The 18,413-nt window shown below is 32.7% G+C and overlaps 1 protein-coding gene and 1 pseudogene across 1 annotated transcript in view; one reads left to right on the forward strand and one right to left on the reverse strand.

The window, feature by feature from the left end:
* Positions 1 to 18,413, reverse strand: part of ZNF804A (zinc finger protein 804A) — a 319,510-nt gene that overhangs the window by 200,086 nt on the left and 101,011 nt on the right. The gene's annotated exons all lie outside the window — the stretch shown is intronic.
* LOC111766197 (small nucleolar RNA U3) lies at positions 599 to 800 on the forward strand (annotated as a pseudogene).

Consider the following 18,413-nt stretch of genomic DNA (forward strand, 5'->3'; position numbering starts at 1 on the left):
CCACTTGGCAAAATACACAAAAATAATAGTGGCCAAAATGAAATGTAATCCCCTGTCTACCTGACATCAATGCCTGCGCTCCTCTTGCACCATATGTGGCGTTCTACACTTAGATACCACTAAGAGTCATCAGTCAGCTCTCTGTAAAGATTCCTTGGAAGAGTCCCTGGAAATAAGAGGCAGGTCTAAGTTCCCTGAAAAATGCACTCTAGTGATAGCTCACTCATAGATTATTTTTATTATTTTCTATACAGTAATTTTTAGTGATCTGTAAATCACAAGGAATGTGCAAATATTATATTGATTATTCAGAGTATATTATAAAAAATAAAATAACATTAAAATGTTTCTATTAAAATGTTAGCTGAACAAAACGGAATATTAAAGATTATCTGCAATATTATCATAACAATGTAAAAATAATGACTAGGTAAAAACATTAAAGAAGTATTCCTAAATAATAATCATGAATAATGGCAACGTATATGAAATTATTTGTATAATTCTCAATTAGATGTTTTGTGACACCAGAACCATCATACTGTTTTGTTTTTTTCAACAATTATACTTTTTATCCAAATTTAACAGTTATTTAACGAAAACTATACTTTCAGGGATCATTTCTATAGCCCGTTACTAGGGAATGTTCTCTGAACATGTATGGCCCACACAACCACGAGGAGGCGCAGCGTTCTCTCCTGAGCGTGGCGCAGGCTCTAGGTGTCCCTTTCTTAATACTGCCTACTGCTGTTGATGATCCTTCTCTCTCATTTTGCGGAAGAGGAAGAGAACACAGTAGTTTTCGGTTTTAAAGAGGTATTTCCTTTAATATAAATACTCTACTTGTTATTCTTTTCTTTTTCTCTCTAGGTTCTAGATTTTTCACTTATGCTTCCTATTCTCCTTTGCTCCTGTACACCTTAACGTCTACTTCATTTACCGACAAAACCAGCGTTTCACGACTAGTTTTGTGCTTGACAGTGCGGCCAACTTTTCCTTCACAGTCCTACCCAGTCCCCTCGTGCAGCTAACAGTCTTACATGACTACCGTTTAGGTGCTTTTTTTAGACATTTTTTTTTTCTCCTGTTGAAAATTATCTCCGACCTAGGCATTGAGTGATCTTCTGACCTAAGGAAGGTCGTATCTCCCTAAAGAAGGCATGTTTGGCTGCCCCCCTCTAAGGGATTTCATTCCCCTGATTGCTGCAAAATCTCCCCTTGTATCTCTTTCCTCAGGACCCTGTTCTTTCTGCTAACCTGATAATTTGGATTTTAACAGGTACTTGGATTCTAAGTGTTCACTTAAAGTTTCCTTGTGAAATTTAGTTAAAATGTGTATCTAATAGAGATTACAAACATTAACAGAATTTCTTTAAAAGTTATATAATGCTTTCTGATATTTATGTCCAAATAAGTGATTTAAATTAAACATGACTCAAAACTTACAGGAAGCTGACAGGAAGAGAATTTTGATGGGCTTTTTCACAAAAATGTTGCTCTCATATGTATTAACCCTGTTGACATGAAACAACATTTGAGCACCATCTTGAATCGATTCATTCTTCAAACATGTATTCTATCAGTACCTATTATATACCAGAACCTGTGAAAATCAAAGTAGATTCAGCCAAGAACAAGAAAAACACCATTAGAGGGCTTACTTCATCTCTCTTCTATTATTTAATATAATGGTACAGACCACCATATGGACGGGAACTTAGTACCCATGTTTCTACTCTGTTTCTATGAAGAAAGGTGATTTTTGTCAGAAGTCTGATCTAAACTGGGACAACTAGATATTCTCTCTCAAGAGAATTACTACAAAGAGCTTGGGCATAGGGTAGGATTCAGGTTGCCTGTATAAGAAAGTCAATGGACTTGTGTGGGTTCAGTTTTTGGAGATGATTCTGTTGTTGACATATCCTTTTTTCAGCCATTCTTATATCACATCAGTCCTGCTAATAGATTTCAATTTTAACATAAGATAGCTCCAGTTTGCTTGTAATGCTTGCAATCAAAAGAAACTTAATATTGCATCACTGATGTTGGTTCCACTATTTGTATATAATCCTGTTGTGACCAATCTGAGTCTCCTTCAATTAGCAAAGATTAGTAACTAGAATAGGTAAATGTTTTAGGGTTCATTTAACATGATCTTAATTTTTCTACCTAAAGAATGAGAGAGAATTGTAGTATTACTGTTGAGGCTTAAAGGAATTTGTGTCTACAACTTGGAGTACTCAGTATAGAAGGATATTGTTATATTTAGATGTATTAGACTACCAATATAAATGTATCTTCTGATTGTTTATCAGTACAAATCCAAACTATTCCCAATTTTGCTCTTATAGATAAAAGCAAATATTAAAACACCTGTAAAATATTGATAAACTTATAGAAATATTTCAGGAAATGATATACCAATTACTTTTTTAAAAAATCAATTTTATTGATACATACTAATAGATCATAAACCCATCCAAACTATACAACCAAAGGTATTCAGTATAATCACATAGTTATGATTATACTGAATCACTTCAATCATTTTTAAAGCATTTTCATTATTCCAGTAATAGTAATAAAAAACAAACAAAAACTCATCAGCTCTCTATCTTTCTATGCTTCTTCTGCTGTATATAGCTGCTATTCTATTTCTATATCTCTATTTATGTTTTGTAAAAACAGTCTTATATATGCAAGACCTTTTAAAAAGCAATTCATTTATACTACTTCATTTATTTTCCTTTAGTAATTGTGAAGCAATACAAAGACCGCATCCAAATTTGGGCATGCTTTCATGAAGGCAAATACTTCATACTTTAACTAAACATTTTGGGTACTCACCAATTTATTTCTGTCTTGTATAGCCTCCCTTACCCAATAATCCAGGTTATATACATTCTACAGTTTCAGAACACAGTCAGTCTTGCAGAAGCATTAGCATTAGAGGTTTCAAGCTATTTAGGCTCTTGGAGAGTATAAAAGCCTTTACTCTAGAGACTTTTGTAAATTTGCTAAAAAGATTTTCCAAGATTTTTCCAAACTTAATCTTTCAGGGAATTGGGCATTTAGTAGATTCTTAGCCTAGGTCTGTAGCTTATGGATGATTGCCATAGCCAGAGAGAAATTATACTAGCTCTTACTCCTTTCAAGACTCATCCTTCATTATTTCCTCCTTCTTAGTATAAAGAAGACACAAAGAAAAGCAAATAATGCCAGATATCCTTTCTCTAGGTTCTTTATAAAGTTTGTATAACCTTGATTTATCCTCCTGGTGAAGGAATATTTACCTGGCTTATTCTACTTGAAAAGTTGAATAGGTCTTATTTCCTTTATGGTTCATCCTCAACACTACTCTGACCCAAATCCTGTTCTATATATTCACTTCTTTATGATTCTTTGTTTATGGATTGTATGCTCTCAGCAGTTTGGAATAGCTCACAAGTTGCAAATTTTCAAAGACCTCTTTGAAAATGGGCAAAGCAAGCTATTTTTTTCTGAGCAAATTTAAATGTGTTTTAACATACAAAATGAAAAAAATATAGTAACAATTATAAAACTCAAATGTAGCTTATAATGATGCATATTTAATAATTTACAAACATTAAAATAAAATGGAGAAACTTAAATGCTGGCAGCAAGGGAAAAGTGAATACATGTGCATGCAATTTTGTGCATGCTGATTTGAGAATATCAGAGACTGAGATGAACAGTAAGTGATGAATGAAGAAGACATCTGAATCTTTCTGGATAGCTTTTATATTTTAAGTCAGACAAGGCAGCCATTTAGAACAGAGAAGCCAATTTACAGAATTATTTAACAGAAAAAAAACTATAGTTTACAAACAATTCTAGTTAATCAGTCATGTTTGATTAAAACATTAAAATACAGTGGACAATTTATTGTAACTGTTAAAGATAATATAGTTCATTTAATCTCTGCACCCATGTTTCTAAGCAAAACCTTATTGCTTAGTACTATTCTTTAATAAACATCTGCAAATCACTAAATATGTCTCAAAATGACCTTATTTAATTTCCCCTATGTATTAACTTGAATATGCAATAACCCAAATAGGAGTTTAATTTCCATCTCAAACAATGTATTATTTCCTCTTTTGCATTAAAAGCAATTTTTCATTGCTTTGTACTGAATATGCATTTTGTATATATGAAAAGGAACAATAACTATAAAATGATATTAACATATAAAAAGTATTTAATCAGTGATTTTGGGAAATCATACTGTCTATAATGAATTATCTAAGAAAATAATAACATTTTCATTGCCTAGATTTTTAGAACTACTCCTTTAATATAATATACTTTCAACTTTTATTTCTTCTCAAAATAGTATCCAAATATTAACATTAGGTATTGTAGGTTTTACAGTGGTATATGGCATATGGTTATTGTTTTAAGAATTTTTTGGTCTAGTGGAGAAAATATAAAATACCAGTGCAGCCAACAGGTAATATGCAGGTAAACATTGCATTACTTTTGCCAGAGCTGCTATCACAAATACCATACAATGGGTTGGCATAACAATGGGAATTTGTTAACTCCTGGTTTTAGAAGCCAGAAGTCCAAGTCAAGACCTCAGGTAGAAGACCTGCTTCCTCCTGGGGTTGGGGTCAGTAGTTTTCTGGCTGACTAGTAACCCCTGGGTTCCTTGGCTTTTCCCATCACATGGCAATGTCCTCTCCTTTCTCTTCTGGGTTCCCACTCACATATGGCTTCTGTGTCCTCTGGACTAACACCCACCCTCATTCAGTTAAGCACACCTTACTGAAAACAACACCTTTAAAAGATCCTATTTACGAAGGGTTCACACCATATTTCTTTGCTTTTGTTTTTGTTTTTGTTTTTCCTGGGGGTCATAATTCAACAAATATCATTAGGATGTGATGGACAGTGTACTCATTTATGAAAGAGAGATATCATTTGTTGAGATGTTTCATGAGGGGAGATTCCTATATGACAATGGGAATTGAAGGATGGATGTGGATAATTTTATCAATTAAGTTTCAATTGCAGATAATAGAATCCAATCTAGTTATTTTAAGCAAATAGGGATTGTAATAGAGGGAACTAGGTGCATATAAAATCAATGGACAATGTAGGGGGTGGATTTACCCAAGAAAGGCTCCCCAAACAGAAGAGTATAAACACTCTTTTGTGGGGATTTGATGGAAAAATTAAAGTTCCAAATTTTGGGGAAATAAAATATTTTAAAATATTAATATGAAATGAACTATTACATAGCTCTCATCCTCTGATGCTTAAAGATATTACACAGGATAATGTAAGATGATATTTTAACAGAGCCTAAAAAGACCACTTTGAAGAAAATGACATGGAAATTCCCTCACTGTTTTAAGAGAAGGAAGATTGAATGACAAATAGAATGTAGACACAAGTGACTCTTTTCCTCTAATAAATAGTATAGCAATTCCTGGTATACAGATCCCTTCTGCCCATCTAGGCCCCCTTAGTCAAAGGTAGTAAAAAAAAATATTGTTTCAGAAGCTACCACCAATTTGTGCTGTGTTCAGTTAACTTGTACAATGGTAGCTAATTTTCCAGTGTTTAATCCTTGAACCACATTTTCTCCTACTCTAACACATGGAAATAGTCATGTGACAAATTGGATGGTACTTATGTGTGTGTGGGTGGCAGACAAGGTAATAGTTTTGTATAAAAATGTGGACAGAATAAATTCTATAGAAATTTTCTGGAACAAATTTTGATCATGTAGCATATCCTACACTTCTAGGAAACAGAAAATAGATGCCATTACTCCTTTGGAGAGAAGTTATCCACTGACTCCTTGGGTTCCTGCAGAAATGACTTGAAATTTTAATTGTAGCTGTATTTGGAAATAGAAAGCACAAAATATTTTAACGAAATGGCCAAATGATAACATATTCTATATTATCACTTTAGCTGCACTTTCTATATTGATGGGTAAAATATATTTGGTGATATCAGAGCATTTTGAAATCAGTAAGTCTAAAACATCTTTAACATTAGCATCTATTCAAGGAAAAACAACAACAGCAGCAAACAGTGCCTTCTGAAAATGGCATCACCATTCAATCCAAACTTAAAAAAATAAAATCTTATTTGGTTCCTGTATTCCCATTTTCAGTCACTATCTAAACCCAGACAATTTTCCCCCTACAACTTATTACAGTCATTCTTTCTTTCTTGCTACAAATAACACTAGGCAGTGGAGGTCTTTGCTATGTTCACCTGTCTTATTTCAACATAACTGGACTTTTTTCCTTCAATATCCTTTACTAAATTATTCTACCAGGTGAGTTTTTTCTAAAATATCATCACATCAGAAATCTTTGACATGTTGCTCCCTGTCCTCTAGCCATCATTTGCCTCCAGTTCCAGTCCTGTTTAGGCTCTGATCAAATTCAAGCAGGTGCAATCTGACAGTGCATCAATTCTTGCCCTAGCCAACCAATTTAGTATCTATAAGTACAGGGATTCTAACAAATCATGGGGCGAATGGTTGAACAATGGGAAATAAGCAGCAGTGGTTAAATTATTCTTTATTTCTCCCTCCTCCCTATATGCCACAGTTCTGATACAGAGGTGACTTCTCAGAGTACTGCCTCAAAGATCATGCTATCAGTCCCACTTAGAAGTAACCAGCTAAATCTGCCTCTTCCTCCTTACATACTTCAATCCATTGTCCTTCACTTCTAGTCTTTCAGATACACTCTCTTATTAAAAAAAGAAAAAAGGGAAAAAAAGCACGTAAGCTTATGCCTAAGGCTTTGCTTTCTTGGGTACCCAGGTTAAGACATTTGCTTTGAGCTTTTCATTCTCTCTTCAAAAAACTTTAACAAAAATCCAAACCTCTTAACTCTTTAATTCAAGGAATTTCACAACCTAAGAACCATCAATCTTTCTGTTTTACTTTCCCACTGCTCCTCTACATGAACTTTTCCTCAACTATTATTTTGAGCATCTTTTGAACACATTATGTTGATCCACCCACTCAATATCTCTCTTCTCTACTTCTCCTTTGGGAATGTAACATTTTCTTGATGGGCTCATTTCTGCCTCTTTTATGAAACATTCCTAAAACTCATACTGGAAAAACCCTCTACTTAACAGTAATTATAAAATATTCACTTTCATCTATGACCTCATTTTTCATGTCTTAAAACAATTGGGGTGATAGTACCTCTACAATTCTCTAAGGTCTTTGATGTGAAGAATCATGGCTCATACGTTTCACTACTTTGACATAAAACAAAGTAATTTATACTCAAAATTTTATGATTTTTGGAAAAAGCACACTTTCTGCGCTTCAGAATGATTAGCTATTTCAATTCAGAGTTAACAAATTTATCCTAAATGTCATTTTAAATTTAGCTTTTCCTTCAATAAGTTAAATACAACTACAATCTCTACACTGTGCCATTTAGTCAAAATATATTGTACCTTTGTGAAAATAATTCTTCTCCTAAAACATTTCATGCAATTATATTTTAATTAAAATGTTTGTCAATTATAATTTGAGTATACATATTCACTATGAATGACTTTATGCACAATATTTAGCAATATTTTACATGTGGTTTGTTGTTTGTTTTAGTTTCCTAACTGCCACAACAAATAATCTGCAATGGGTTGGCTTAAACAATGTGAATTTATTGGCTCACAGTTTTGAGGTTAGAAGAAATCCAAAATCAAGCCATCATTAAGTTGATTCTTTTTCCCTGAAGACTGGTATTCCAGGACTGGATCCTGGCAACTTCTGATCCTTGCTTTTCTGTCAAATGACAATGCACATGGTGACCTCTCCTGGCTTCTTCCTTCTCTTCTGGGTTCCCTTGACTTTCAGCTTCTGGCTGTTCTCTCTAACTTTCTCTCTCTGTGTGGCTTTTCCTATAAGATCTTCAATAATAGGATTAAGATTCATTCTGATTCTGCTGGGCTGCCTTAACTGAAGTAGTCTCATCAAAAGTTCCTATTTACAAACGTTCACACTCACAGGAATGGGTGAAGTTAAGAACATGTTTTCTATGGGTACATAGCTCCAAGTCACCACATTTATTTTAAATGAGATTAACAGATTCCAGGCTTATCATCAGATAGGTTCTCCAAATCAAACAAGCCAATAAGGCAGCTGCTTTGGACCCATAGTACCTGTTGTTCTGGGAGGAAAAAAAAAGATATTGAGAATTTTAATAGCAAAATTTTTCTTATAAAAGTATTTATGTAAGAAATTCTTCATGGATGTATGAGAAAAGCAGCTATCAGAGTTAAGTAGAATATTCATGTGACAGTCTAATTGCTTATAATCAAATGAGAACAAATGATAAGAAAATGAGCCAAATACAATATTCTGATATTAACTTACAAGCTATTTTTAAAAATGTAACGAAATTATATTTATTGAACCATTATATATTAATATATTTTTTAAATTGGCTAGCAAAATGGGAAGAGATGAGATTATTACTTAATAAAATTCTTTAAAGATATAGCTATGGATGTAGATGTAGCTATAAATAATAGTAGCTAATTAATATATGTAAATAGGAGTTAATAAAGAAAAACCAAATAACTGTGCCCAAATACTAACTGCCTCAAATATTAGCTATGTAAATTGCTGGTTCTCGGAGTTTTCCTATTCACTGATGTACATTGGATTATTTTGACTTATGCATATGACTGCAAAGGAACATATGTACTGCTAATCCAGGAAAATCCATTTATTATAAGTCAGAATAATTCTGAAAGCCAAAGTTTCAAGCAAGGTAGTTACTGTTTGATCAATGTGTATTTTATCAGACTCATTTCAAAAATACAGAAGTAATGAAGAGGGTCTGGATTAGAGGAGAGAGTGGGAGTCAGGATCAGAGACTCTAAAATTAGCAGAACTGAAGGAACTAAAGGGATATTAAGGACCAGAAGAAGAAACTGAAGAGTAAAGTCTGACAGAGCACATGATAAGAAATGACTGCTTGGAGAGCTCAAATATGAAATGCATATTCTATAAATACTAGCTTCAATTGTTGCTATATTCCCTTCAATCTGAACCTAAATAAGTGTTTCTTTTAGTTTTTGATATTTACTTTGGATGGGAAAGTTCTTTGTTAAGTGAAGATGTCTTGAGCATTTTGGGAAGTTTATCATACTCAGTTCTTCCCATTAAATGTTTGTAGTATTTCCCAATCATTGAGAACTCATACATTCCACTTTTCAGATTCCATCAAAGGAATGGTACAACCTCTAGTTGAGAGTCAATAAAAGGTACTTCTTATAAAAATCACCTGTATAGTTCAGATTTCTCTAACATCCCCCTGCCTCATTTTCTGAAGTAGAGGAGTAGTGAAAAGATATATACCTCCTATTGTTGGAAATTGACATATAATTATTTTTAAATCTTTGAAAATTTTCTTAGAGAGCATATATTCCAACCCTTCATATATATATATATATATATATATATATATATATATATATATGTCACACTTTGACACAATGGTGATATGGTGATAAAGATGGTAAATACAGACATATTGGACTTTTTATTGAGTCTTCTAATTGCTATCCAATTGCACATTTACACCAAAGTGAGTACCTGTATGTTTTTGGAACAAACGCAAATTTCTTAAGTGTGCATACACAGTACAATGCTGTTCAAACTCTTTCCTACAGTGTTATATTTCATCCAATTTTAATATATTTAATCTAGGTGAAGCTAATTTTCAACTTGCGGAATCCCAAAGGGATGCTAGTTACACCGTCTTGTCCTGAAGGGCACTTTGCATCATTTCGAAGGAACCACTGAAAAGATTTTTGGAAACTACAAAACTATGACTTAACATTAGGTTTTTGCAGCAGAAGCTACATGTTTCATGTTTTTCTTTGAATAAAAGTGACATCACAACATAGAGATACATGACAGTATAACATATGAGTACATTGTAGTTGGCAGTCTTGTTTGCCATCCTTTAGCATATAAGTCTCCTTACTAAACCTGCTGTCTCGTCTCTACAATGTCTCATACTCTTCCCTATTTCCAAAATGATCTTTCTAACATGTATTCATGTCATTCTCCAGTTTAAATATCATAGTGTCTTTTCGGCACCTACAGGAAAAAGGCCAAAATCTTTAGCATTTCATACAGGCGACCTCATGATCAATGGCCTCTCTACTTTCTCAACTTTATCTCCCCTTTGTCTCATTATGAAGCCAAGCAGCACTGTTCAAATATGGTTCCATTGTCATGACTCCAGAGTGGCACTGCTTGTTCCTGCCTGTCAAAGTTGGGTGAGGCTCTTCTACTAAAACTCTGATCACATCACAATCATGGCAAGTACCATAATGGATCACCATTTTCTGTTTGCATCTTGCAGTATAGAATGAGCTATGTAAGGACAGAGCTCCTGCCATATTTACATATTTAGTTGCCTCAAAAATAACAGGTTCTAAAATTGATAACAGGATTAATTATTTGATTGACTTTTATACTTTTTGGTAACGTATCCTAAATGAAAAAACATATCATCCTAAATGGAAAATGTATCAGTCAAGGCTCTTCATAAAATATTGGCTCACATCAGTGTGGGACTGGCAAGTCTGAATTCTGTAGAACAGTCTGGGAGTTGGAAACTCTGGTAAGAGAGATGTTGAAGCTTTGATTCTGAATTCCTTAAGTTACTCAGGAAAAAACAGAGGGTATAGACTCTGATCCCGGGAACCCTCAGTTCTCTTGCTCAAGAATTTCAACTGATGGGATGAGTGTCACTCCAATACTGAGTGCAATCTATTTGACTTAAAATCACTTGATTTTAGAACCTAATTCCATCTATGAAGTTGTAATTGACTAAAAGAGATGTAATTGACTAAAAGAATCAAAATACTTGACTTGGTTATTTATAGTAAAATTCTTCCTAAGATGTTTGATGAAAATCTCTCCTAGGTATTTGTTGAAGTTATTAATTCAAATGTGAAAAACAGCTGCAAAGACATAGATTTGAGAAGATATCAAATAACATAAAAAGGTAATTTATTTTAAAAATAATAAATTATTTTAAAAATTATAGCATATCCTCTAGGATATTTATAAATCTGCATCTTTAATTTCAGTTCAGTACAAGTTTCATTTTTGAAAGCTGAGTTAAAATGAGCACTAAATCTATAGAGCATTATATAAATTTTGGAGAGTTCTCAAATTTTACAGTCATGTGAATCTAGAAATATCTTGAATTATGTAGTATTTCTCATTCGTTCTTGTGGGTTCCTTTAGCCTCTTGCCTGTACATTCATATTTCTATGGTAAGTGACCACTTTTAAATAGTTTAATTCCAATTATCTCATTAAACCCACAATCTGAAAAAGACTACTGATGACAATAACCACAGATTAAGGGATATATCCATGCGGTTATTGAGCATTAGTATAGATGGACATTTAATTCTTATGCAGACATAGCAGCAGTGAAGAATTTAGACCCTGTAAAAAAACAGGTACAGTTTTAAAAAACTGTACTAGTTTATAAAAAGTGTTTTCTCCCTGTAGCTCTTATTTTAAGATGGAAATTTTGAATTTCCCAAAGGACTTAGAATTACTACAAACTTATGAGTCTAAACTCTGAAACACACCTTTTGACAAGAGAGAATCTTATGAAATGAATAATCATTAAGTGTCTCCCTTCATTCAACTCAGAGAGTCTTAATATTAATATAAGGAAGACAATTTCTGAGATCATATAACTTTAGTGAGGTGGAGGCCTTAGAACACCACTCAGATAATTCTAATTGCAGTAATTTGTTCATGGTTAGCAATTCTGCACTAATAGTATTTTCCCACAGAATTTATTCTGTGAATTTATAATATTTCATTTGCTTTCAGATTTTCCTATTAAGTGAGAGAAAAAAATGAACATGATTTCTAAGAAAATCAAGCTGCTAATGCCAAGTTGATTATTCTAAAAAAATCGTTGGCACTAAATCTTTCTCATTTCCTTTTACATAAAATGTTTCTAAGGCATAATAATATGACTAAAAGGACTGGCAGGAAAAGCAGAGTACCTCATTTGAATAAAAATAGATGCTAATCTGCCCTCTTACCAATGACTTCAGGCATCATTATATAATGCTTAAATATAATTTAAAGAAAAAATTGGCATACATTCAAATTATTTTGGAAAAGTTCTAGTGATTGTGGGAGATAGAATATTTATTTTAATTTAACAGAAAGGAATTTATTGTATGTCTTATAAGGTATCTTTCTGTCTAGTCCTTAACATTTTATTTCAGAATTGCTTCATGTCTTTGGCTATATTATGTTGTGATATCATTCTGGTGACTCTTGATATTCTATTCTACATTAAACTAGTACTTTTAGAGGATTTAATCACTGTTTTATTTTAACATGTATGCAAATACAAAAGGACGATTCTGCAGAAATATTCTCTGCTTTATCCATTTTTCAGATCTTTATAATTTTCATATAATGGTCACCGAAGCTCCTTTCCAAATTGTACATGCTTAACTTATCTACCATTTGCAAGTTCTACAGATTCCTTCTTGAGGTAGTTCTATTAATAACTCCATTGAGACAAAAATGCCCCATGTCAAGTGAGAACTGTCCCCTCCCCATATACACAATACCTTTTCAATGGCAGTTTTTACCAGTTTGATCTTTTTGTTGATTTTGTTTCCCAGTACTTGCTGTCCTCATGTTGTTTTTATTTCCTTTGAGGTTACCTTCATATAGATCTGCATGTTGAACCATGAGGCTGTGGTCATGCCCCTTCTTAAGATCTTCCTGTTTTATTTAGGCATATATGAAATATCTGCTAAGTAATAGCCTATTGTTAATCATATATTTTTAACTTCATCAATATTAAATGGACTTAAAAAGATTCTTAGTATTTGATTTGAAGAACAGGCTGCCTAGAACTTTAGAATACAGAGGCCTATATGCGCTCCAAGTAACTGAAATCCAGTTTTTACACAGAAAACATGCTTTCAATTGATACAATGGAAAATTGTATGGGCAGTAGAAATATGGTCCACCATCCTTTAAGTTAAATTTATGTATTCATTCAATCATTCATGCATTTAATAAAAACACTTTTCTATTCATTAGGCCAATTAGATATCTAACAAAAATGCTTCACATTAAGATTAGGAAAAAAAAAGACCCAGATTTAAAATAAGTTTATAAATTTGATTTTGGAATATTAATGTTATTACACCAAATTACCTTTTGATATTGTCTTACTATATATTATGTAGGCTGGAGATGGACTGAAGTAGCACAATTTTAACAGACTTTACTTTGTGGCATATAAAAGCAATGGACACAACCAATCCAATGTCCACATAGAAGAGGTGGTATTGGATTGAGAAAAGTGGACATGGTGGACGATGGGTATGGGGAAAGGCAGGAAGAGATGAGAGGTGGAGGTGTCTTTGGGACATGGAGCTGCCCTGGATGGTGCTTCAGAGGCAATCACCGGACATTGTAAATCCTCACAGGGCCTACTGGATGGAATGGAGGAGAGTATGGGCCATGATGTGGACCATTGGCTATGAGGTGCAGAGGTGCCCAAAGATGTACTTACCAAATCCAATGGATGTGTCATGATGATGGGAACGAGTGTTGTTGGGGGGGGAGAGGGGGGGGTGGGGGAGCGGGGTTGAATGGGACCTCACATATATATTTTTGATGTAATATTATTACAAAGTCAATAAAAAAAAAATAAAATAAAAATAAAAAAATAAAATAAAAAAAAAAAGCACATATACTACAAACAGAAAATAAATCACTATCAAAATCAGGGGTTCTTAACAAGGGATCTGTGAGCTTGAATTGAAATTCAAAGAAACATTATTCTTGTGGGGATGTGTTGGTGTGGGTAAGATATATTTATTAAATAATAAACAGTATAGTGTGGATTTAGTAAAGGGTCTGTGGTTTTCGCCTGACTGGCAAAAGGATCTGTGGCCCACAAAAGGTTAAGAAGCCCTGATTTAAACTATATGCAAAAATATTTTAGAAAAATTAATTTTACATCTCCTTGAATAATAAAAGGACTCAATTTTTGATAGATTCCTTCTTAGTCCATTGAATAAATCTCTTTCTGTCTCATATGAAGCCAGTTATTCATATTAAAATTAAAGTCTACTTCCTCCTTGCATTTTTTAAATTAGAGGCCGGGCAGCATAGTATTTAAGATTCTGAGGGCTTTGTGGCCATACTGCTTGGATGGGACTAACAGCTGTTCTACTTATTAACCATATAATTTTAGACATTTCCTATGCTTTCTATGATTTTTATCATCTGTAAATTGAGGATCACAATAATAACATCACCTACCTTTATGTTTTGTTATAAACCTTTACTTCACTTGGAATATTGTCTGGCACCACAATGAAAGGATTTACTAAATGCTGACTACCATTCTTTATAATTGCTTATTTTATATACTAACTGCTGCCATCCTATCAGTTTGTGGAACTATTTGGAATGATGATCATAGCAACAATAGCTTGATTTTCAGGAACACAGTTTTGGTGTACCTGACCTGCTACTTGTTCTATATAGAATTCTCCAATAGAATACTTACAAAGTTGTAATATCAAAGCTGGAATGAGGCTTTACATCCATACATAGAGTGAAGGCATGAAGTTTGGCAGCATTTTTGGTAATTTTCTGTGCCAAAATTCATAAGGTTATTTGCTTACTTGGGTTCAGCATTTTAATTTTCTTTTTAATCAATGCATCACTAAGCATCACGATGCCATTTTAAGCTTTCACATTAATGTTTTCTTCAATGCAAATCTGTTATTTTAATCTGATTTTAACAAAGAAATAAATAGTTAGAGAAAGCTTGGGTAGAAATGCCTAGAATAATGTTTGAGAACTCCATTCAAATTCAGATTAGTTTCACTGTGTCTTATCTCATTACCATTCATAAGTAGAGATTATAAATCAAGTAATGTTATTAGGGCAGTATAGTCATGTAGGCAACACACATATTAGCCAATTATCATCCTTTCCTGCTCTTTTTAATGGTTGCAGAATTCCAGTTTCATTTAGGTGTTCACACTCGTGCAGTATGCCCATAAATATGTGCCTCATGTTAAAATGAAACTATATCCACTTCCAGGAGTGGGCGTAGTTGGTTCAGGTAATTAATTTTGCCATTGATTGGTACAGGAATATGCATATGAGCCATCTCTAACCAGTCAGACATGAGGGTAAATTAGCTGGATTGTTTCTATAAAAACATTCTTATCTTCTTTGAGAGAACCATAAAAAAATATTTTTTTTCCTCCTTTCTATGTTCATTATTGTGTCTGGATGTGACACGGAGAACTTATTCATCTTATTAACAGCCAAGAATGCAGTCACCCTGAGCATAGCAGGCTGAGAGGAGAGAACTCGGGTCATGGACAACACATTTGAGTTGCTAAATGAACAAACCTTAGGATATACCATATCTCAGGAATTTCACTTCACTCTCTTAAGGTAATATATTCCTCATTGATTAAGCTAGTTTAAATGAGGGTTTCCTGCTATTTGAAATGCAAAGCCTCCTAAATGATACAGAATGGAATTGACATTAGAGATCATCTAGGCCTTCCCTCATCAAACTGTTGAAGGTACTAAAGTTCAGGCAGAGTAAGGTAATGCAGCAACAAGAACCTTTATTTTTAGGCAGCTGAGTGTTTATATGGTTTAAACACTAGTGGTTTTCTTTTCAGTAATATGATAGAATCTTCCTGTTTTTTGACTTTCCAGGAGAATTTATCAAGGCTTATCATTCCCCCATCTAGAGAAATAAGCTGTGGGGATAGAAAATTAACATAAAAATTTTATAACAACTTGTTTTCTCAGTAGACCAAACTAAACTGTGTATTTCATACATATTATAGCAGAGTGGGAAGAATAGAATCGTCTTAGCACTTTTAGAATACTTACATTCTAGTTTACTTGTGTGTGAACTTGAGCTGGAACAACCACTGGGCTTTGAGTTCTCACATATGAAAGAAAATGGAGTCAAATCAGAATTTTTCACCTTATTTTTAAGGAGTGAAACACTTCTCTTTTGCCAAAAAAAAAAAAAGAAATTCCATGCAAAAAGTACATATATATGGATAAGATATATATTTAACATATATATATTAAGATACACATGTATGTGTATCACAAATAAAGTAGATGTCCTCTGGTTCAAATGGAAGCAGAGAAGATCCAGAGCTAGCCAATGAATGTCTCCATCCTTTGCGAAACCTTTGTACTCCACTCAGGCTACTTTAAAAGCCTCCAATGTGGATGATTTTGAAGGTGTTTTCCAGCACTTAAATTATAAGGTTCTATAAATCAAATGGAACACTAACACTTAAAATATTATAAAATGCATGCTTAAAATTTTTTTCTGTATGTGTAGATATGTATATGTGTATGTGGTAATTTCTCACTTTAATTTTAAAAGACCTATATATATATATACTCAGTTTTGATAAATGTTAGATCTTTGAAGGATCATATCTTGATCAGTGCTTTTTCCATCTTTCTGCCACCCCATTAGCCTAATCTTAAATGCAATATTTTGTGATTCTAACACTGTATTTAGATTTATACATTAGCAGATTAAATAAAATTATGGAATCATCAATATATTCTGATATCCTAACATTTTTAATATATGGCAGCTGCTCTCTAATCAGTGGTGATATCAAACTAATTCATTAGGAATTTTTAACTCAACTGCTTCTTTTCTTCCTCATTTCTACCTGTAACAGGGAATGGTTTTCTTGAGCTTCTTTTATTCCCTTCACAAATCTGATAGGTTCTCTTGATTTGTTGATGACCTCTTACATAATATTAAAGCTGTTTAGTTCTCTGTCTTGTGATAATGGTTAGAACTTTTAAATTATTGGGGCTTTTTTTAAAAAATAGAATCCATTTTAAATATAGTTTCCTTGTTCATACATGCAGGTCAGCATAATATTTTTTATTATAAATTATTGCTAATATTTTATAGCTGTAAGTTTATATTAATTACTGGAATCATTATTCATTTGTAAAATGTTGAACACTATTAAGCAACCTAGAAATAACAAAATATCAATAGTTATTATTTCTAGGTTGTAGAATTCTGGGTGATTTTTTATTACAATTGTTTCTAAATTTTTAAAATTACTTGTGACAAGCAAATATTTATTATTAATCATGAAGAACAGATACTTTAATCAGCATGTATAATTTTGTATAAATCATTTATTTGATTACAATTATGTAAAAATACATATGCACAGCAGGGAGACAGGAAGGGGACATAAAAAAGAGTTTAACAATTATTGTCTTGGAGTGATTAACTAAGGGTGAATCATTTTTCCTTCTCATCTTCATTTTACAAATTTCCATGAAGTATATAGGATAATTTTATAATAAACTTTTATTGTCAAACTATTTAAAATATTGATAACTGATTTGTCTGGATGATTTTTAAAGACCATGTAAATGAGAAGTGTGCTGAATGATACTATATTTCTCTGAAAAATACACATTTTATAATAATTTATATACAGACCAGATGGCATCCCATGAATCTATGACACTCAGTACAACCTAATAATCATCATAAATATAATACAGGCACATTCCAGGTACTCACTTCTAAATTTGTGAACCAGCAGACTGAACCTTAATCATTAGTTTCTAATCTGACTTCATCTCTGTATCTCAACTCCATCAGATTCCAAAATTTGATTCTGTAAACATGAGACCCCAATTATGGCCTGGAATTGATTTTGTTACCTGTTTTTGTTTTTGGTTTTTCAAAACATTTACATTATTTGTCTTCTCTTTGATTTTCTGAACTCAATGTTGCTTTTGTTTGAAAATATTCTTTGACTTGCTTTTAGTTCTGTAGAAACCAACTCTTTTGATCTCTAACCAGGCAGGTCACACCATGGATAAAAGAACTGTTTAGTTATTGTATTCTGGTAAGGACTGCAGTATTTCAGAAGTTATAGTTATTATATATGTGGAAATGAAACTTCTCAATAGCTAGAAATACATAAACCCAGCAGATATTATAATATAATTGGTTACAGAAGATAGAATCATCCGTAGTATTTATACACAAATTATAACTGATATAGAGAATATAAATTTGGGCAATAGAAAATAAAATAGTCATCTCACTCTGGTCAGCAAATCATGTAATCTATATATTACATTAAAAAATAAACAGAAGTTGAGATATAATTGCAAATGCCTTGTCAGTAAAAAAAATATTTAAAATCTGTTAATAGAAAAGGAAATGGTATTATGGATTATAGGAACAAACCCAAATCTACTTTTTCATTACAAGATATTCTGGATTCTACAGTATGAATAAGGCATTC

The sequence above is a fragment of the Dasypus novemcinctus genome, chromosome 7, assembly GCF_030445035.2.
Source record: "Dasypus novemcinctus isolate mDasNov1 chromosome 7, mDasNov1.1.hap2, whole genome shotgun sequence".
Classification (NCBI taxonomy): Eukaryota; Metazoa; Chordata; class Mammalia; order Cingulata; family Dasypodidae; genus Dasypus; species Dasypus novemcinctus.